The following is a 21,694-nucleotide window of genomic DNA, read 5'->3' as shown; positions in this document are numbered from 1 at the left end:
AATTCACCACCTTGGTCGTGATGTATTCGAGGTGGCAGTCCAAACTTTAAAGCATAGTCATTAAATATTCGATCAGCAACTGTTTTAGCAGACTTGTTGGTGGTGGCAAAAGCCTGTGCAAAACGAGTGAAATGATCGATAATTACCAATATGTACTCATATCCACCTTTACATTTGTCCAAGTGGAGAAAATCTATCGACACTAGTTCAAATGGCTGTGTGGTGACAATACTGGTGAGAGGTGCTCTTGTTTCTTTACATGGTGTCTTTTGTTTCAAACATGTACAAGTCCTTGCCACAGTGTTCAATTTCTTTCTGCATGTAAGGCCAAAAGAATCTATCCCTGATCAATGATGTTGTTCGATCAATCCCCTGATGGCCCATTTCATCATGCAGCTGCTTTAGTACAGTGGTCTTATATTTTTCAGGTAAGACTAGCTGTGTTTTGTTTGCCGTCTTTCTGTGGAGAATGCCATCTTCATCAACATGAAGTCTCTCCCATTCATGCAGGAGACATTTACTTTGCATACTGAGGGAATTAAAGTCATGTCCTAATAGCTTTTTGTCTTTGATTTTACACTGCATTACTGGACCAATAGCCTGGTCATCTCGCTGTGCATGTTGGATCTCAGTAACAGAAAATGGTTTGTGTGTCTCACCACTGGCTGCTGGACATTGGAGAGAGCTAACCTCTGGGCAAACTTGTGGTGACCTTGATTCTTGTGACTCAATAGCTTGTGTTATTGCTGCCACACAGTCTGATACTAACTCTTCAGTACACTGACCCATCATCTCCTCAATATTCAGAGGCATTCTCGACAGACTGTCAGCATCCACATTCTCTTTACCAGGGCGATATCGAATAGTAAAGTGGAAGTCTGCAAGCTCAGCGACCCACCTGCATCCAGTTGCATTGAGTTTAGTGCTTGACAGGACATAGGTCAGTGGATTATTGTCAGTGAACACAGTAAAGGTAGGTGCATAATACAGGTAATCTCTGAATGTCTCGGTGATCGCCAACTTCAAAGCAAGAAATTCCAATTTCCCTGAATGCAGATGGTAGTTCTTTTCAGAAGCAGTCAATGTTGGAGAGCCATATGCTATCACACGGAGTTTATCATTCTGATGCTGGTACAGAACTGCCCCGAGACCATGGCTTGAGGCATCTGTATCGAGGACAAAGGGTTTTGAGAAGTCTGGGAACCCGAGGACTGGTGGCTCAATCAGGCAGTCTATCAGCCGCTCCAATACACATTGATGTTCTTCAGTCCACAGAATGGGTTTGTGTGAGGGCACTCCTTTAGTCTTTCCTATACCTCGTCTTGTGTTGATCCTGTTTTGTGACCCACTGTTGTCTTCTGCTGTCCCTTTCAACAAATCATAAAGGGGTCCAGCAATACAGGAGAAGTTCTGTATGTATTGCCTATGTATCCGGATGGTTTCTCCCTCCTGGCCGCTGTATGGCACTGTGCCAATTCAATCGCAGCTGTGACAGCGGTGCATCATCCGGCGCCGCTATATATATACACAGGTGGGTGGCTTCACCTCAGTCTCATGCTTTCCGCTCTGAACTCTCCTCGTGGAGGTGACTGCAGCCAGGCGTGCTTGATCTGGCGTGGTAAATCGGGGCGCACGTAACATCGCTGGTACAGGTAATGGGCTTTTCCATTTAACTTTCTGTAATGTGCGGCGCAAGTAGTGACGTTTTTTTTTTTCCGCTCTGTTGCGTAGCGACGGCTGTGATGCTGGCAGACGGGTCGCTCCGCTCAGCGTGCCGTGGGTGCATCCGTGTTGGCGGGGTAAGCTAACGTTGTCCGCCTTGTGTTATCTGGTGTGTTAACTGGTCCCTGATTTTGTTGTGTGGTTGCTGCAGCATAACTGCCGCGGTTGTTGGTGAGTCTCCTCCGCCTGCTTGCTGTCACGCTGCACCACGGCTAATCGGGTATGTATTGCTCTAATGGGGGAGGTGATCAATGAAGCGCAGGTGAACAGTCATCTAATGATAATTATGCTTGTTTAATTGTTTACCTTCTATAGGCTGCAGCTAAGCATGTGGCCTGTCGGACGCCACCGCTTCCCTGGACTGGCTGCTGTTTCGGCTCTTGTCTTTTCCTACGGCTGTTTCGGCTCTTGTCTTTTCCTACGGCTGTTTTGGCTCTTTTCCTATGGCTGTTTCGGCTCTTTTTCTACGGCTGTTTCGGCTCTTGTGTTTTTCTACGGCTGTTTCGGCTCTCTGTTCAGCTCTCTTGTCGACTTGTGTGGGCTCGCTCTCTCTGTGGCTCTTTGCTTCAGCGTAGTAGTTTTCATTGCACTTTCGGCACTAAAGCCTTAGGCTTTGTAACGCTATTATATTGCCTCATATTGTATATGCGTTTTAACCATTGTTCTGTGGAGTGAGTGTGTGTGCGTGTGTGTGTTTTATGATTATGTGTATCGGTCTGGTCACCAGGCTTCTGTTAAGTTAGCCTTACTAATAATTTGTTTCTTTTATGCAGGTTCGGCGAGCTTCGGCGGCAGTCCAATCCCTGGTGGTGGTTTCACGAGTCCCCTTTTTCGTTGGTGTGTCGTGTCACAGGTGTGGGATTATTTTTGGACCCCTTTTCTCTTTGATTTTCTGATTTTTGCCTGCCGCCATGGTAAGCCGACCTACCCCTTTAATATTTAAGTTGAGTTTTTCTGTTTTCCTATTTTAACCTGGTGGCCTTGACCCTTACTTATAATAATTAATATTGTAATTAAATAAAGATGTAATTTTTTTGGAACACGTCTCTCGCCCGAGTGATTATGAACCTGTGTGTGCCTTGAGAGTGTTTAAATGATCCTTGGTTGATCCCATTGAATAGAATGTCCCGGGGGTGAAATTCCCCTGGGTGGCGTTGTCGCAACCTTCATCTAAATCCTAGCCGCTGTGCATTTATTCACGTGCTCCAACACGCATTCGTCTCCTCACTCCTCATGCCGCACCTATAATACCTTAACAGGCCCATGACAGCTCGTAGCTCTCCCACATTGCTTGGTCTTTTATCTTTCAAGGCTCTCACAGCGATGGTATCTGCTGGATCGATTTTACTGCCTTCGACTGAAACAACTCTTCCCAGGTAGCGGACCTCATGTTTAAACAGTTCACACTTGCTGGGTTTTAACTTGACCCCATACTTCCTCAACAGCTGAAGCACTTTCCGGACATGGTCCACATGATCCTCAAATGACTGACTATACACAAGTGTGTCATCCAGGTAGGGGATGCAGATGTTGTCTCGCACTTCCTCCAAGCACTCCTCCATACACCGCTGGAAGGCTGCAGGTGCGTTCATTAGACCAAATGGAATCCTTATCCATTCATACAGACCCCATGGAGTCACAAATGCTGTCAGAGGTCTACTGTCTTCATCCATGAACCCTTGGTGGTAGGCCTTTCCTTGGTCCAACAACGAAAACCATGAGTTGCTACCAAGACTGTCAAGAATGTCCTGCACTCGAGGGATTGGTTGTCTGTCTGGATGAGTCTTTTTTTTTTTTTTAGTTCTCTGTAGTCTATGCAAAGGCGTAGGCTGCCATCTTTTTTTTTCTCACACACACGACTGATGAGGCATAAGGTGAGTTGGATTTCTTCACCCATCCTTGTGCGATAAGATTGCAGATAATCTTTCATTTCTTTGTATAGTGGTTTTGGCCCTGACAAGTAGGTGCGCGCTACAGGGTCCATATCCTTTAATGAAATGCTCAACTTCAACTTGTTAATACATCCAATATCATCATCTGTTTTGGAAAAGGAGGAGCATTCATCACGAAGCATGTTCTGCACCACTACTCTTTCAGGTTCACTCAGGTGACTCAAGTCGATTGGTGGATCCCACTGAGTATCAGTAACTTGCTCACTCTCCACATTCATATTGCTCACTGACACTGAGGGACAATGATCAGGTTTCTCCAAAATGGTTGCTGGATATGCAGCCTGGACCTGCTGTAAAGTACCCACAATAGTTTTTCCTAGCAACTCAATATCATGATCAGTTGGATTTTGCACATTAAGTACAATGTACGGTGAAACACCATGTCTGAGCTTTACAACAGTCTCACAAAACTCAAGGCCTTCAGTCCACTGTGGATTTATGTCTGGCTCAAAAAGAAGTGTAATGTCTTTCTTCAGTGGTTGTGTACTTTACAGTCAATCTGAACAGAGGTGTGCTTTGTTATGATGACTTTCTCTTTTGTTGTCTTCACAACATAGTCACATGACTGTTCTGTAGTCACCAGTTCAATGCAAGCTGAAACACTGTCTCTCTGAAGGATCAGGAAAGCTGCTCTCAATGTTTCATGCAACTGTTCTCTTCTGTTGGCATCAAGCGGTTCTGTGGTGCTGGTTTTCACTATTCTTTTGATGACATTAAAACCTAAGAAAAGAGACTGCCTCCTTTCATCACTAACATAGAGACAATAAGTTCTTTGGCGTCAGCATCATCTGCAGCTAATCCAAATGTGACCTCAATGAAACCTCTGTAGGGCATGTTCTGTCCATTGGCAGCTATGATTTTCAAGTCATCAGGCGCATCAAGTAACTCAGACACATCTCTTAACTTTTCTCATGGCAAATGTCTCTTAATCCACTTCTCATCAACAATGCAGACTTGAGAGCCTGTGTCCCACAATGCTTGAGTCCTATGGCCTTGTATGTAGCAATCAACCACACACTGCCTTCCTACCAAATCAACAAGACAGGATTGGCTGTCCTCTTTCTTGGTGTGAGTGGCATTTACTCTTGGATGAGAGTGCTGATTTACCTGTGGATGAAGATGCTCATTGCATTTTTTTTCTGTGTTTTGGCCAATGTTCAACTTGACAGATTTTGGAGCAGTAATTGTCTTTTTTACAGGATGCACATCTTTTGAATACTCGGAGAATACCCAGAGACACCACAGTGTGAGCAGTTCTGTTGGGACATTCCGCTTTTTCCGGTTACTCCCTGTCCCGTCGGGGTAACCCTCTTTCGTTTAACAAACTCTCTTTGTCTTGTCTAGTTCCTCTCGTTCTACAGCCAGCAAGGAAATGTTCAGTACTACCACATCTGTAGCAATGGGTGCAGTAATCACTTCCACTTTGTTGACAGCCAAAACATTTTCTAAGGCGTGCACGACCCAGGGCATGATACTGGTACTGTGGTGCAAACCTTGGTTGGTATTGAGCAGTAACTCCTCTTCGTCCTGGTCCTGGGGGAGGCCAGCAGCACTGTGGTGGATACTGAAACTGGGGAGGAGGACTGCATTCCTGTGCAACAGGTGAAGGGATATACTGTGTCTGTGCTGGGTTAGGTTGTCTATGGCCTCTCTGATTTGTGCAACTTCAGCACCTAGGTTTTTCAGCACTGCCATGTCGGGAACGCATTTCTTTTAGTTCATTTAGTACCTCAGACTGGGTTTTGCCGGTGAGTTCCGAATTTGGGTTTTTCCCTTTTTTATCTGCAGGTGTATCATTAGACTGGACTCAGTGCACTGACATTGGTCGTAGCTGGGCAAGTAGTTTCTTTTTATTTTGTCTCTCTGCTTCATTTGCGCAGGCAATGTTCAGTTTCTCAAGGAGCAGTTCATCACTTGTTGTTGTTTGTTGCAGGTATGGTTGAAGGTCACTTCGAATACTATCATTTTGCAGTCCTGTGAGGACAGTATGAAGGAACATACTCTGCACAAGGACAGGATCATATTTGAGGCCAGATTCTGCTTCCTGCAATGCAAACAGAATTTTCTGTCTCAAATCCAGGGCTCGTATCAGGAAATGTTGTGGGGTTTCTTTGCTGCTTTGGACCACTGAAGTGAGTTGTTTGTACAGTTCTGTTGCTCCCATCTCTTGGTAATGGGACCTGAGAATTCTTCTTAGGGTAGGTAAGGTCAAATTTGTTTTGCCCTCCAGGTAGCTGCGCAGTTGTAAGCCTGATGCAATTGCCCGAATCACTGCATCGACTATTTCAGGGAATCCTTTGCTGATGCCTTGCTCAATTTGGTGTGCTAAGCTAGAAAACGTGAGTTTGTCTCTTTGTCCTGGTTCCCCAATCTGGCCTGATATTTTGAATTCCCTGCCCCATTGTAATGACAGACGAGGTTGCAGAGTCTGTTGAGGAGGAACATGGTCTTTTTGATCACTACTACTTTCCCCACTCACTGACTGTTTGGTCCCACTGATTTGGTTTGCTTTCTCCTGGAGTGATAATGCAACCTGTAATTTCTCTAACTCTTTTGGTAAACGTTCTCCCTCTGAAGGTTGCACAACCTGCTCTAGCTCCACATCTGTCTGTTTAACATCATCGGCTACTTGTTCTAGCACACTATTTTCAGCAGCTTGTTGTAACTCAGCAATTTTATCTTTTAAGGTCAGTAATTCTGCCATACCGATCCTCAAGGTTATCTGACTCTGCTCTAAGTATCTTGTCACATGTGAAATTAGCGATGAATGACTTTTTCCTGATACCTTTTTAAACTTTGATCCAGCAATAGTTAGAAAGTCACAAACTTCGATCAAAGCATCTCTTGTCAGTGTATACAGTGCACCTCCAACTTCCAATTTTAAATCTTCTTTCTCCGAGGAATCCATTTCAGTTTCTGACCTGTGGACAGGATCCGTGTGATGTATAATGTTCCCTTTGTAGACAACGCAGCTCCCCCTGGCACCAGCGGCAGACCTCAGGTCACAGGCAAGTCTCTCTACGCAGTTGTTGAATCACCACACAGTCTCATCCACCTTGGCTGTAGCTGTAGAGGGTTGAATGATGATTTGGACGTCTATCCTGGACAGCTGGCCCTCGTCACATGCAATCCCAGCGGTGCCTCCAAAATGTTACGGCCTGAAGAAGAGAATGAAAAAGAGCACGCTCACGATGTGCAATGCTTCCTTGGCAGCTCCAGTCCGAATTTATTACAAGGAATAAACATACATACAAACAACACTCTCTTGACATGAATATTCAAATAACAAGTTCATAAACAATACATAAATCCTAAAACATATAAAACACAGTCCCAAACAGCAACATACCACTGTCGTCCATGTGACGCGCACGTGCTGGTCACGGCTATGAAGCGTTTTTAGCTAGCTAGACAGACAGCTCATTCAAACATTTTGTCTCAATGATCTGCAAAATAATGCTCCAAAACGCACACTCAATTAACATAGTACATTAACACAATTCATATAAACACCATGAAAACTATATTTCATGCAAGTCATACCTGAAGAAGAGGATGAAAAGGAGCACGCTCACAATGTGCAATGCTTCCTTGGCAGCTCCAGTCCAAATGAAGCATAGCGGTGGAGAGCTCCCCCTTCCGGCTTCCGCAGGCATGAGCAATCAATCATGATCATAAGCCCGAACAACTGGATCACAGATCCTGACAACTTCTCAACCCACAGATCTTTAACATTCTTCAACAGTTCTTAGCTTTTACCATTTTCAACAACATATTTAACAGTTTTAACAACATTCACAATTCAAATAAAACTGTGGTTGACAGTTGAATCAATGAATAGACATATGTGTGTTTATAATTTAAAATTTATTTTAAAAAAGGAAAATGGGACATATAGAAAAAAGTGATTTTGATGACTTAAAGCCTGAATTTAGTTGTTTTTTTCCACTGTATGGCACATAAAATCAGCATAAGTAGTTCAAGGAGCTTCAGAAAGTTGAAAATCCAGAGATTCAGCCTGTTTTCATCTTTTCTGGGTCTGATAAATGGTGTAATTTTGATGGTTCTTTTTATAGGAATAGCAATTTTTATTTATGTAATTTTTATATAAACAAAAAGTTTATAATTAAGTTATTAAGAGATATTTTTGTTGTTTAGGTTATTCCTCCTCCAAAGAGGCAGAGCCTCGATGGAGTAAAAACTTAAACCACAAAAATGTTTCAATTCTATTTATCTGCATTTTTCATCTGTCTGCTACATTCACAGATTACTGCAAATCTAAGTGCAATTGTAGCAATTTTATTCGACATTTTAAGACTTACTGTAAACTCAAGCACCGTCTAGAAAAGTGGTCTATTATGGAATGGCTACACCGTTAGCCGTTAGCATGACTCGTAGCTAACGTTAGTTCTGGTGCTAACAGCAACATGTTTTACATTGAGGTGATACCGTCGGCTGGAAGTGCTGCAGTGATCAGAAAATTCTTTGTTGTACAATTTGCACACAACCAGGCTTTTATCCAAGCTGCCATTGGGAAGATTTTTAAAAGAAAACCTTCTGCCCAACAAGCTCAAGCTCATCTTCCTTCACTGTTCACCAGTGCCTGACTTCACTGCTTCCTGTGCTTCTTCTTCATGGCTACAAACAGACTTTAGGTTCATTACCGCCACCTACTGGGCTGGAGTATTCATCAGCGTTACCGGTGTGCCAGAAATGAGGGAACTGAGGAGGGTGCAATTAATTGTGTTATTTTTAACGCGTTATTCGCGCTGTAATTAATGCGCTAAGGTGCCGGCCCTAGTAGAAGTCTTTGTGAGTTTAAATAGGCTTAATTATTTAACAGAACATGATATGGATGCAGACATTAAGGCTATGTGTGGAATAAAACCACTGCACAGTCAAACAGCCACCTAATATTTAGGCTACTTTACAATGTAAAACATGATCAAACTGAGGTAGCTCCATGAAATTATGCCGATTTCTTACCTGTTTTAAAAATGTTTTTGCATTTCATCTTAAGCTGCTGCCACGTGTGCTTCTCCCCCGCAGGATTGCACCTAAATGAAATAATTTAATAGGCTACCATTCAAACAGTTTTCCCCTGTAATATTATTGTGATTTAAACTTATACGTTGACCCTGGCAGCAATGTTCTCCCACGTCGTCTCCCTCTCTTTTGCAGCTGCAGCGGTGTTGCACTTCTTTCTAAAAACGTGTTCAAACTTGCTATATAAGCGCATTAAGATTTCCAATTCAAGCGGTGTAGTCCTTCGCTTACCCGTTGCCATGGTGACTCATCAAATCGGCGCTCCATTGATACTGGCTTTTCAGAGTTGTGGTGCACGTGCTTAACTCCGGGTAAAACTACTCCGAGTTGATTAAACCCACTCAAATCAGCCGTTCTGAAACCCAAAACTCAGAGTTTCCTATCTCAGAGTAGATCAACTCAGAGTTCAGGGTTACACTCAGAGTTTGTTGAACCTGCTTCTCTGAAGACCAGTAGCCCACGATGCCCCCTTCAGCTAAAGTATTTTACACTGTCGTAGTTTCTCTTAAACCTCAAGGATGTGTAGATGTTGAAGAAAACGTCCATTGACACTGTTACTTTTATAATATAGTTTTATTACTTGAAAAGGACAGCATCTGAACAGGCACCATGGTCTGCCTGTGGAGAGTTTCCCAGCCAATATGAAAATCCCACAGAACAAAGAAGTCAGGTTGCTGTTATACCCTCTGGTAAAGGATAGAATTACAGCATCTGGTTTACATCCCCACTAAAGAGTGACAACTCCTCAGACAAGACTCCCCTTCTGTGCATTCCTAAGGGTCACAAATCAGCTATAGGTTAACAGTGGACCCCAATGTCAACACAGCATAGGATTTCTGGAGCCGAAAACACATACCAATGAAATTACTACCATCTGTTAGTCAAAAGTTCACTTTATGGTCAACAACTATCAGAACTCATATCAGATCAGATACTACATCATAAAAAACAAAAGAGGTGTTAAAATATTGCTGTAACGGTAGTGTTGTTTAGTTTGTCATTAATACTACTACATTTCTGTCAAGTTGAACAGCAGGTGACAAACTTCATATAGAGCCATTACACACGGTCATCTAAACATTTGCTGGCCGTCCAGCAAGCTACACAGCTGAATGCTGCTATAAGGCATCACCCCTTAATAATTCTTGTTCAGTTTCACCATGTGATGAGTTTTGAAAGCTGACAAAACACAAAGAAATTGTATGTGAATACTGTGTAACTCTAGTAACGTCAACACTCATGCCCTGCACGCTGTAACTGGATGGAGCCTACACGCCACTGTCAAGCTTACACCAAAAAATATCCCCAACACAGCAAAATACTAAGGTCTGTTTTGATACAGAATTGTGTCACACATACATTATATTGCCAAAAGTATTCGCTCACATGCCTTGACTCGCATATGAATGTAAGTGACATCCCATCCCAATATGACGTCAGTCCACCCTTTGCAGCTCTAACAGCTTCAACTCTTCTGGGAAGGCTGTCCACAAGGTTAAGGAGTGTGTTTGTGGGAATTTTTGACCATTCTTCCAGAAGCGCATTTGTGAGGTCACACACTGATGTTGGACAAGAAGGCCTGACTCTCACTCTCCACTCTAATTCATTCCAATGGTGTTCTATCGGGTTGAGGTCAGGACTCTGTGCCAGTCAAGTTCATCCACTCCAGACTCTGTCATCCATGTCTTTATGGACCTTGCTTTGTGCACAGTCATGTTGGAAGAGGAAGGGGCCAGCTCCAAACTGTTCCCACAAAGTTGGGAGCATGGAATTGTCCAAAATGTCTTGGTATGCTGAAGCATTCAGAGTTCCTTTCACTGGAACTAAGGGGCCAAGCCCAGCTCCTGAAAAACAACCCCACACCATAATTCCCCTCCACCAAACTTTACACTTGGCACAATGCAGTCCGACAAGTATGGTTCTCCTGGCAACCGCCAAACCCAGACTCGTCCATCAGATTGCCAGATGGAGAAGCGTGATTCGTCACTCCAGAGAAGGCATCTCCACTGCTCTAGAGTCCAGTGGCAGCGTGCTTTACACCACTGCATCCCACGCTTTGCATTGCACTTGGTGATGTATGGCTTGGATGCAGCTGCTCGGCCATGGAAACCCATTCCATGAAGCTCTCTGCGCACTGTTCTTGAACTAATCTGAAGGCCACATGAAGTTTGACGGTCTCTAGCGATTTACTCTGCAGAAAGTTGGCGACCTCTTGGCACTATGCGCCTCAGCATCTGCTGACCCCACTCCATCAGTTTATGTAGTCTACCACTTCGTGGCTGAGTTGCTGTCATTCCCACACACTTCCACTTTCTTATAATACAGCTGACAGTTGACTGTGGAATATTTAGGAGCGAGGAAATGTCACGACTGGATTTGTTGCACAGGTGGCATCCTATCACAGTTCCACGCTGGAATTCACTGAGCTCCTGAGAGCGACCCATTCTTTCACAAATGCTTGTAAAAGCAGTCTGCATGCCTGGGTGCTTGATTTTATACACCTGTGGTCATGGAAGTGATTGGAACACCTGATTCTGATTATTTGAATGGGTGAGCGAATACTTTTGGCAATATAGTGTGTGGCACTGGCATGGTACACACTGGCATGATTTCTAGTCAGTCAGTTTGTAAAACGATTAGAAAATTTCCAGTTTTACATCTTTTCATAGAAGCACCAATGGAATCATGTAATTTATTCATTTAATGTAAGTTGCTTCATTAATAAACTTAAATATGTTTTGTTTAGATGGGCTTTTTTCAGTGTATTTCACATAAAATATTACTAAATATTTCACAGGAAAATGAGACCCAGAAGAGTTTGTCCTGAAAAGGAAGCTTTGCACTTCATTGCTTCTGAGCTTCCCCAGAAGCAATGAAGTGCACGGCTTCCTTTAAAACAGGGGTGTCAAACTCATTTTGGTCCGAGGGCCGCATACGGCCTAGTTTGATCTCAAGGGGGCCGGACCAGTAAACTTATACCGTAGTTACCGAGAACTGACAATAAGTCTAAGTTTTTCAGATGTTTTAGTGCAAAGAAGAACAAGTATATTATAAAAATCTGTATATGTAATGAACTGTCCTTTTAAAAAATATATTATGAACAACCTGAGATTAAAGTAAGTGCAATTTCAACAACACCATGCCTCAGTTTAACATTTATTTGTGTGCGTTGTGCATTACAACTGATCACAGTGATTGTACAATGGCACAACATATTTAGTCACAAGTATGTGGAACTTAAAAACATAGTCCTGGAATTTAAAAAAAATCAAACTCATCAAAATATAGAAATTTTTTGAAGTCCATTTTCCACATCTGGAAAGTAATTCTGAACACCTAAATTAACTCTGCACACCTTTAAATCTTAAGTAGCAGCTATTTTATACAGACAATTAAGAAAATAGTCACCTGCTTTGTTTATGTATAAAATGTATACATTAAAAAACTATATACATAATATGGATGGCATGCATTAGAAATAATATTCCACTCAACCAAACACTTTTGTAGTGAATCTGTTGACTAACACTGAATTTCACAGTATTTACTAGAGCAAGTTTTCATTTAGTAAAATTTTTTTTCATCGTGCAAACAATGTTTAAAGCAGCATTTTACAGGATTTACTCCTGCTTTGTATTTGCTCCTGAAACTTGACATCTTTTAGCCTGCACAAGTGCATCAATATCAGGCATCATGTCCTGAGTAGCAGCCAATTTCAGAATGTCAGTTAAGTGCTTATGTGTGAGCTTTGTTTTATTAATGTTCATTACTGAGAAAACTTGCTCGCAAAGATAGGTCGTCCCAAACATGCACAACACTTTTGCAGCCAGTGCTGTTAATTTAGGGTAGCCTGGAAGGAGATGCTGATAAAATGTTTCCAATCCCAAAGAGGCAAATTTGTCCTTCAATTCTACATCACACTGCAAATCAATTATTTCAAGTTGCATGTCGGAGGGCACATCAGAAGCTTTTACTGTGAATGGTGAGCAAAAAACTGTGAATTCTGTCTCGAGTTCGCTAAAGACCTGAAATCGTTTCTCAAACTCCCACAGCAATCCCGTAATCTTGTCTTTGTACTGTCTCATGTCAGCATTGATGCTGGCTGCACATACATCTCTTAGACAGAGGAAATGAGCAGTGTCAGCACTTGCAAGCTGCGTCTCCCACAATGTGAGCTTCAACTTGAATGCACGTATGCTGTCATAATACTGGGTGACAATTTTTTTGCGCCCTTGTAACATTTTGTTCAGATTATTCAAGTGCTCTGTAATATCAACCATAAATGCAAGGTCCTGCAGCCATTGTGGGCTTTGTAATTCCACAACAGGTTTACCTTTTTTCTTCATGAACTGTCCGATTTCCTCACGAAGATGGAAGAAGCACTTTAGCACAGCACCTCGACTTAGCCATCTTACTTCAGTGTGGTATGGCAGGCCATGGGTAATGTTACTGTCACTGAGAAGGCAGTCAAACTGACGATGATTCACACCTCTGGCTCGGATGAAATTAACAGTTCAATCACCTCAATCACCTCCATGACGTGATCCATTTTTAATGACTTACAGCACAATGCCTCTTGATGCAAAATACAGTGGAATGTCCAGAAACAACTCCCTCCATTTGCGGCTTGTACTTTGTCTTTAAACTTTGCCACAACACCCGCCTTTTTCCCGATCATTGATGGCGCACCATCTGTAGCCAGACTGACAGTACGGGACCAGTCCACTCCAACCCTGTCCAGCTCACCAACAAGAGCGCAGAAAATGTCCTCGGCTGTTGTGGTGTCTAACATAGGCACCAACTCAAGAAACTCCTCTGTGACAATGAAAGTCTCATCAAGTCCACGAATGAATATGGCCAGTTGAGCGACATCCGTAATATCAGTGCTCTCATCAATTGCAACAGAAAATGTCACAAAGGACTCCACTTTGCGTTTTAATTGGTTGTCCAAATCCGTCGATAGTTCTGAAATCCTGTCTGCCACGGTATTCCTCGTCAGGCTAATGTTGGCAAAAGCTTGTCGCTTCTCAGGACACGATTTCTGCAGCCTTCAGCATGCAACTTTTAACAAACTCCCCGTCAGAGACTCTGATGCTAATGCTATTTTGCTAGCAATTAGGTAGCTGGCTTTCACTGCAGCATCACTGACCTCACGGCTCCGGGTGATAACAGACTGCTGTTTTCTCAAACCTGCCAACAATTCATTTATCTTCTGTCTTCTCAGTTCTCCTGGCAAGTTGTTGTATTTTTCGCCATGCCGAGTCTCATAGTGGCGCCGAAGATTAAATTCCTTGAGCACCGAAACTTGCTGCATACACACCAGGCCACAGGTTTCTCATTCACCTCAGTGAACAAATAGGAGTTGGTCCATTTTTCTTGGAAAATCCTACACTCGATGTCCACTTTTCTCCTTTTTGACAAAGACATCTTGCTGATGACTGTGTCAGGCCCAGCAGAAAAGCAGGTAAAATTCCAATAGACAAAATGCTGCTTTACAGACCGGATTCCCTATTGCTGCCATCTGCTGTAAGTTCTGAGTCACAGTGTTGTGTCATGTTGTCTACTCTGAATAAAACAGAGCGCCCCTAGCTGACAATATGGGACCTGCAGTTTTATCAAAAAACGTACTTCATAATTTTTAGGTATTTTTTTCATATTGTAGATTTATTCCACGGGCCGGATTGGACCCCCTGGCGGGCCGGTACCGGCCCGCGGGCCGTATGTTTGACACCCCTGCTTTAAAAGGACTGAAAAGACTATTTTCAGAAAAAAAATCATCAATCAGGAGAAATGTATGGTTGCATATAAGATTCTGTTGTCAATAGTGTATGTCTGTTCAAATCATAATTAAAACTCAGCAGCTAATGTATTTTAATGCAGGAAATTGTGTATTAGCACTGTTTGTGCTAGTACAGAACCATTTTGCCATATAAGCAGCCTTAAAGTAGTTTAGGCAGATGCAAAATGTGAATTTACTTATTTGCTTTCTTATTTGAAGTTAGATGGGAAGGTCTGTTCCACTTAACAAAACACATGAGAAATAAACTAAATCCAATATCTATCATGTTAAGCTAAATCGGTGCTGATTTAATATTTAATGTCTTAATGTGTGAATAGCATTGATATTCTAATAGAACTCACAGCAAGAAAAAAACTGATACATTTTGCTACACTATTATAAAAATGCAGATACTGTAATTCTTCTGCCTCATAGTTAATGTTACACCTTTTATCTAAATATTTATGATGACAAGGTATCAAAGTATTGTTGACAGTGTAACTGCTGAGCTATTTTCTGTTGGGTGTGCCTGGTATGCAGCAACACATGAGCATGTACTAAACTTATATCATACTATTAATTTATTCGTATTTATTATCTGTTAATCAGGTTATGGAGTGATTGCCACTAAAAACATTGAGCAAGGAGAATACTTGCTTGAGTGTGTTGGAAGACACATCACTGGATCTGAAGGAGAGGCACTGTGCAAAGAGTCCCCAGCTGACGATGCAGCATTTCTGTACTTCTATTGCTTTCAAGGACAATCTTTCTGGTAAGATTAAATAAATGGATGTCCTAACTTAAGGTAATTGTTGCATTTTGTTAAATGTTTTACAAATGAAAAAATCTTTCATCATGCAGTGTTGATGGCAGTAAACACACAGCAAGATTTGTAAGATTCATAAATGATGAGCACATCAAGCCAAACAGCAAAATTAAAATAGTACGTATGTCTTTGAAGTTTTTCCACATAATAGCTTTACTCATATCATTTGTGCAACCTCAGATGAAAGTAGCATTATTTGATGTATTGTTTGTGCATGTGAACAAAAGATAATGGATGAGCAGAAAAGGCCACATCTGTGTACATTTTCAAAGTCAATCATCAGTGCAGGAGAAGAAATTTTGTATGACTGCAGAGACCCTGACTGCCTATGGAGACAGGTATTTCTATTTCTATATTTTTGCCATTCCATCATTTAACTGAGCAACAAGGATGTCTCTAATCCTCACCAAAATTGTTCTTCAAATTTATGAAAAACATTGTCAGTGACATAGTAAAACACATTTTCGATTACTGACATCACTCTGTTGATGTAATTTGTTTCATCAAAGCCCATATGGTTTTTTTTTTTTTTGTTTGTTTTTTTTTTGCATGCTGTACAAAATTTGAAACGATGAGAATGCCCAATGGCTGTTTTTCTGTATTTTCAAGGAATCACGTGGGAAGACTTCATGAGAAAACCTTGACTCATGAACACAGGCATCAAGGCCTTTCATGATGAAAATTGACCTTGTTATTTAACACTGAACACAAAGATTGCAAATGGATGCAATGCTGCTGAAATTTTCCCAGGACTCTTTCGTGACTGCAAAGTTGCAGTGAAACGAGTTGCCAAGTATATTTCTAAAAATGAGATGAAAATGGCACATGTCCTACGTTAAGAAAATTTAAAAGCAGAGCATCTTTTACAATCAAATGCAGTGTTTGTCTCCCTTCTCTGTGAATACAGTCTGGCAGAGGTAACTGAAAATAAGGACTTTCCTGAGAGAGAAAGTCTGACTGAGGGTCAAAGACTGGAGACAATCTGCAAGGAGATACTGCAAGGACAACAGGAACTCCATTCATACGGGATTTTGCACGAATGACATTTTGTTTGGTAAAATAAATACATAGTTTAGCCATAGCCATAACTATCTGGTAGTATGTCTTTATTATCATATTTTTCATTATACGTGTTATTAATATCACGTACAATGATAGATATTACTGTCATGTATAATAACATCATCTTTACAGATGATGTTATTTTGTGGATATTGTTTTAAGTGCTACATGTCTAAGGATCATTTTCAGTATTCTACAGATATCAGCAACAAACTGTATATTGCAGATTATGGAGCAAGCAGGAAACTGGATTTGACACAGTCAACATTGTTGTCTCAAATGGCTGGAGCTTTTTCTTGGTCAAGTTATGAGGATGTTGGAGGCATACAATACAAGAAAGAGTCAGATATCCAAGTAAGTTCAGGATGGAAATGTCACTTCAATGGGCATGATGACTGTTATGAGTTTAGATTTCTTTAGAATATGTGAAATGTGGAGCTGAAAATGCATAAACTAGTTCTGCTGTATGGTGATGTTCTCACATGTCAGTATTCAAATCAGTTTACATGAACTGTATTTTGTAAGTATTATTATAGTCATTGTAATATTCAAATTTTTAAAAAATATTAAAAAAAAAAAAAATACAATCTATGTAGTTTAGAAGGGTGACTATTACTGGACATTGTTTCAAATGAATCTCCTGTATTTCAGATAGCAAGGTGCCTGGTGCATTACATACTGACAGATGGCCAACACCCCTATCAAACAACTACACCCTATTACAAGGTTCCATTCGGGCTATCTCAAAATGTCAAACAGGGTAACTTCGCTCTAGAAAGGCATCAAGGTATCACTGGCAAATGCTATGTAAATCGACAGAAGCACGCCCTACCATTGAAGAATGCCTTCAAGCCACAAGAATGTGCCAAGATAGACACTTCTAACTTCTTCACTTCATACACTAAACGTATCATAAAAATAATATATGTATGCACTGTAGTTATTATTGCAAGATTGTATGTCTAGGGTGAATGTCATCCTTAATTGATTGAAAATGGTAAATGTCTGTTATGTGTTCACAGGTTTCACACACCAAGCTGATCACAAGGGAGCCAAAAACAACAACAGTAATAACTATGGAAATAAAGGAAATAAATAAAGTTCATAAAGTTTATAAACATAATAAAGTTTATAACATAATTTGATACGTACATTTATGCACTGTTATATTATTTTTACAGGACCGAACCCATGTAGCCAATTGCTCGCCTCAAACATCAGATGAGATTGACATTCAACACAGTGCTGACAGTGATCAGCCAGGGAGTGTTTGTGATGTGGTGATGGATTCATCTTTTCACACTGAAGATGATATATCTGTCACTCAAATGCTAATTATGGACTAATTTTTTTGGCCTGGGCTAGTAAATAATAGTTATAACTATGTGCTAAAACTATAATAAAAATGTTGTGAGAGAATTTTTAGCACTCTTTTTTCTGTATTTCAGGAAATGGAACCATAGGTTTCCCTTACCCGGAAACAGAAGATATTCAATCTAAAGATAAGGTTGCCTCCACACAGATGAGGATGGTAAGTTTTTCCATGGCATGCAGTATTTTAATAGAAAAAAAAACATCTGTCATATTCAGTATGGCTTTCATTCATTCAGTTACTTTAAATAAGTGTACATTTTTTGTTTCTACCAAAGTGGGTTCAGGAAACTTGGACACAGAGGATTCTGAAGAAAGGGCTACTCTTTCAAGAGTTGAAGTTGAAATTGAAGACCCCAAGAAATTGCCATTCAATCCAAAAAGTATAGTTACAGTACAAGAATATTACCTACATGGAACATTGCGACATTTATTTTTAAGAACTGATTGTGGTCTCACAACAAAATGTGTTTTCAGTTGTGTAAAATCTTAATTTATTTGTAGGGAAACCCAAAAGGTTCTGGTCTAAGAATCACTGATCAGGCATATGTCCTCTTCTGTCCTTACACACACATGCTGGAGTGTGAACATCCCATCCAACAGTGGACCTTCTTTTCCTTCTTCATTTAATTATTACAGAAATTTTCAAAAGTTTTTATGTATTATTTATTTTTTAATACGTATTGTGTATAGTAAAAAAAAAATTACTTTGTTCTCAGTATCCCTATTTGATTGTTTGCCTCTATACTTGGCAGTGTCAAGTGCCATGTACTAATATAAAAACACTGCAGCAGTTTCCAACAATGATGTGATGCTACATGTATACTCTGTACCTTTACAACACTCAAGGTTACACATTAGCAGAAGATTAGGTTCAAGGTTTCTGTTCAGTCATGTTAAACTTTGTGTTTGTTAGTTATTATAATCTATTAAAGCACAAATATAATGATAGTAATGATATAACATTCATTTGTGATAACCTTAGGTTTATGTATGTGTGTCTTGTCTAAAACAACAACATAAAAATGAACAACTGGTAAATAAAATTGTCTATGTTCATACAGCGCTATGGTCAGAGTTTGACCCTGCTGTCTCTTCAGAGTTTGGAAGCCTAATTGTCTGCATTTGTCAGGTCCATGAAGTATCTGCGTGTCACACGGATACTCTCAAGCTCTGATATATCTGTTTTTTTTCTGTCATTCCTCCAACGTGTTGTTTAGCTCAACCTTGCACATTGAATCATTTATGACCAGTTTTAGAACATAATGATTCAAGATGCATTCAAGTCACTGTTTTTATCCTAAAGCAAGAGACTGGTGCTGTTTGTTTTATTTTATTTTATTTTTTTAAATTTTTGCTTTGTTTTATTTTGAGTCTGTCCTCAGATTCGTCATTAGTTAATTATTGGATATTTTGGTTGATTCTTGGATTCTTCTTATCTACCTCATGAAAATTGTCAAATGAGACCAAACATCACATTATTGTCTCTTTCTGTTATTGAGATATAAGTCAGGGAATGAAACATGAGTTTGTAGTCAGTGAAATGTCTTTATTGAAGCTGCTCTGTCACATTGGTTTTAAGAGAAGAAGAGTACTTGAAGTTGGGTCTCACCCAGAAATTACAAAGTTGCTTTTAAAAAAAAAAACAAGAGGCCTCTTCAGGCCCTGTAAAGCACCTCAGAGTTTCATCTTCACAGAATGAGCATTATTGAAGATTAAAGGGAAAACAAGTGCATGATCATGTTCTCTAACGAGGCTCATATTGTTCATTTTGAATGTTCGGTTTTTAAGGACCGTAGAGAAAAGCTTTAATAATCTAATAAGCATTCACATACAAACAACATAAAAATGAACAACTTGTAAATAAAATTGTGTATGTTCATACACCGCTGTGGCCAGAGTTTGACCTTGCTCTCTCTTCAGAGTCTGAGCCTAATTGTCTGCATCTGTCAGGCCCATAAAGTATCTGCATGTCACACGGATGCTCTCGATCTCTGATATATATGTTTTTTTTCTGTCATTCCTCCAATCTGTTGTTTAGCTTAACCTTGCATATCTGGTCATTTATTCAATTCAATTCAATTTTATTTATATAGCGCCAATTACAGTCAAATTGTCTCGAGACGCTTTACAGAACCCATATGCCTGACCCCCAGAGCAAGCCAAAAGGCGACAGTGGCAAGGAAAACACCCTTTTAACAGGGAAAAAAACCTCGAGCAGAACCCGGCTCTAATGTGGGGGGACCCATCTGCCTGCTGGCCGGGCGGGTTGAGAGGGACAGAAGAGGTAGAGAGGTAGAGATAGAGGGGTAGAGATAGAGATAGAGGGATACAGATAGAGGGGTAGAGATAGAGAGGTGGGGGGGTGGGACACAAGGACCATAAAACACAGCCACACATCTGAAGCATCCAGCATCCAGCTCTGGGACCAGGGACACTCGGAGAAAGGACACAGAAAGAAACAGAGTGAATGTAATGCAATAATGGTATATATAGTAAATACATAGGGAGTTAGAGAAGGGCTCAGTGCATCCAGAGAGGTTCCCCAGCAGCCTAGGCCTATAGCAGCATAACTAGGGGCAAACTAAAGGGACGTCAAGAGGGGAAGTCAGTTGTGCAAATGAAAACACCAGCTCACCCCGTCAGGGTCACCCAGTCAGCCCTAACTATAAGCTTTGTCGAAAAGGAAGGCTTTAAGCCTGGTCTTAAAAATAGAGAGGGTGTCCGCCTCCCGAACCCAAACTGGGAGCTGGTTCCACAGGAGAGGTGCCTGATAACTGAAGGCTCTGCCTCCCATTCTACTTTTAGAGATTCTAGGAACAACAAGTAAGCCTGCAGTCTGAGAGCGAAGAGTTCTGCTAGGGTAATATGGTACTATCAGGTCTTTAAGATATGATGGAGATTGGTTGTTAAGAGCTTTATATGTCAGAAGAAGGATTTTGAATTCTATTCTAGATTTAACAGGGAGCCAATGAAGAGAAACCAATATAGGAGAAATATGATCTCTCTTGCTAACTCCCGTCAGTACTCTGGCTGCAGCGTTTTGGATCAGCTGTAGATGTTTCAGAGAGCTATTGGGACAACCTGATAATAAGGAATTACAGTAGTCAAGCCTAGAAGTAACAAATGCATGGACTAGTTTTTCTGCATCACTCTGAGACAGGATGTTATGACCATGGTGGAAATCGATCCAGTGCCAGAGATTATAGGTATCAGGATTATAGGTCCTCAGCAGCTGAATGCACTTCAACTGTGGCTTCAGTGAAAAATTATACACTCTTTTAAAAAAAAACATTGTTAATTCAGGTAACAGGGAGCCAATGAAGAGAAACCAATATAGGAGAAATATGATCTCTCTTGCTAACTCCCGTCAGTACTCTGGCTGCAGCGTTTTGGATCAGCTGTAGATGTTTCAGAGAGCTATTGGGACAACCTGATAATAAGGAATTACAGTAGTCAAGCCTAGAAGTAACAAATGCATGGACTAGTTTTTCTGCATCACTCTGAGACAGGATGTTATGACCATGGTGGAAATCGATCCAGTGCCAGAGATTATAGGTATCAGGATTATAGGTCCTCAGCAGCTGAATGCACTTCAACTGTGGCTTCAGTGAAAAATTATACACTCTTTTAAAAAAAAACATTGTTAATTCAGGTTTTTTATTGAAAGGAAGAAGTGGAGCTGAGCCTACCGCATAAGTCCATCATGTGATAGCAATACTCAGTTTAAGGGAATCATGAGTCAAGATGCATTCAAGTGCTCAGGTGACCAGTGATTTATCCGAAAGCACGAGGGCGATGCTATTTGTTTTATTTTGAGTCTGCCTACATCTGTCAGGTCCATAAAGTATCTGCAGTCAAAATTTGATGAGAAGTTTCCGAGTGTCTCATTGGACCTTACTATAGCGCAGGCCACTGATTGGACAGGGAGTGACG

The 21,694-nt window shown here is 40.9% G+C and overlaps 1 long non-coding RNA gene across 3 annotated transcripts; it reads left to right on the top strand.

Annotated features, from left to right (window-relative positions):
• The first annotated feature begins 1,553 nt into the window (after window positions 1-1,553).
• On the top strand, window positions 1,554-18,175 carry LOC118471862 (uncharacterized). Of its 3 annotated transcripts, XR_008602021.1 has the most exons (9): window positions 1,554-1,652; window positions 1,732-1,799; window positions 1,874-1,942; window positions 2,496-2,636; window positions 15,109-15,271; window positions 15,361-15,442; window positions 15,553-15,663; window positions 15,935-17,918; window positions 18,037-18,175. It is a non-coding gene; the product is annotated as an uncharacterized LOC118471862 (long non-coding RNA). The 3 variants fall into 3 exon arrangements; XR_008602022.1 differs by having other exon boundaries at window positions 2,496-2,575; window positions 15,553-17,918; XR_008602020.1 differs by having other exon boundaries at window positions 15,553-17,918.
• The last annotated feature ends 3,519 nt before the right edge of the window (window positions 18,176-21,694 follow it).

The sequence above is a fragment of the Amphiprion ocellaris genome, chromosome 1 (assembly GCF_022539595.1).
Source record: "Amphiprion ocellaris isolate individual 3 ecotype Okinawa chromosome 1, ASM2253959v1, whole genome shotgun sequence".
NCBI lineage: Eukaryota > Metazoa > Chordata > Actinopteri > Pomacentridae > Amphiprion > Amphiprion ocellaris.
Note: the sequence above shows the minus strand (reverse complement) of the source record. Positions and strands in the feature narration are given on the sequence as shown.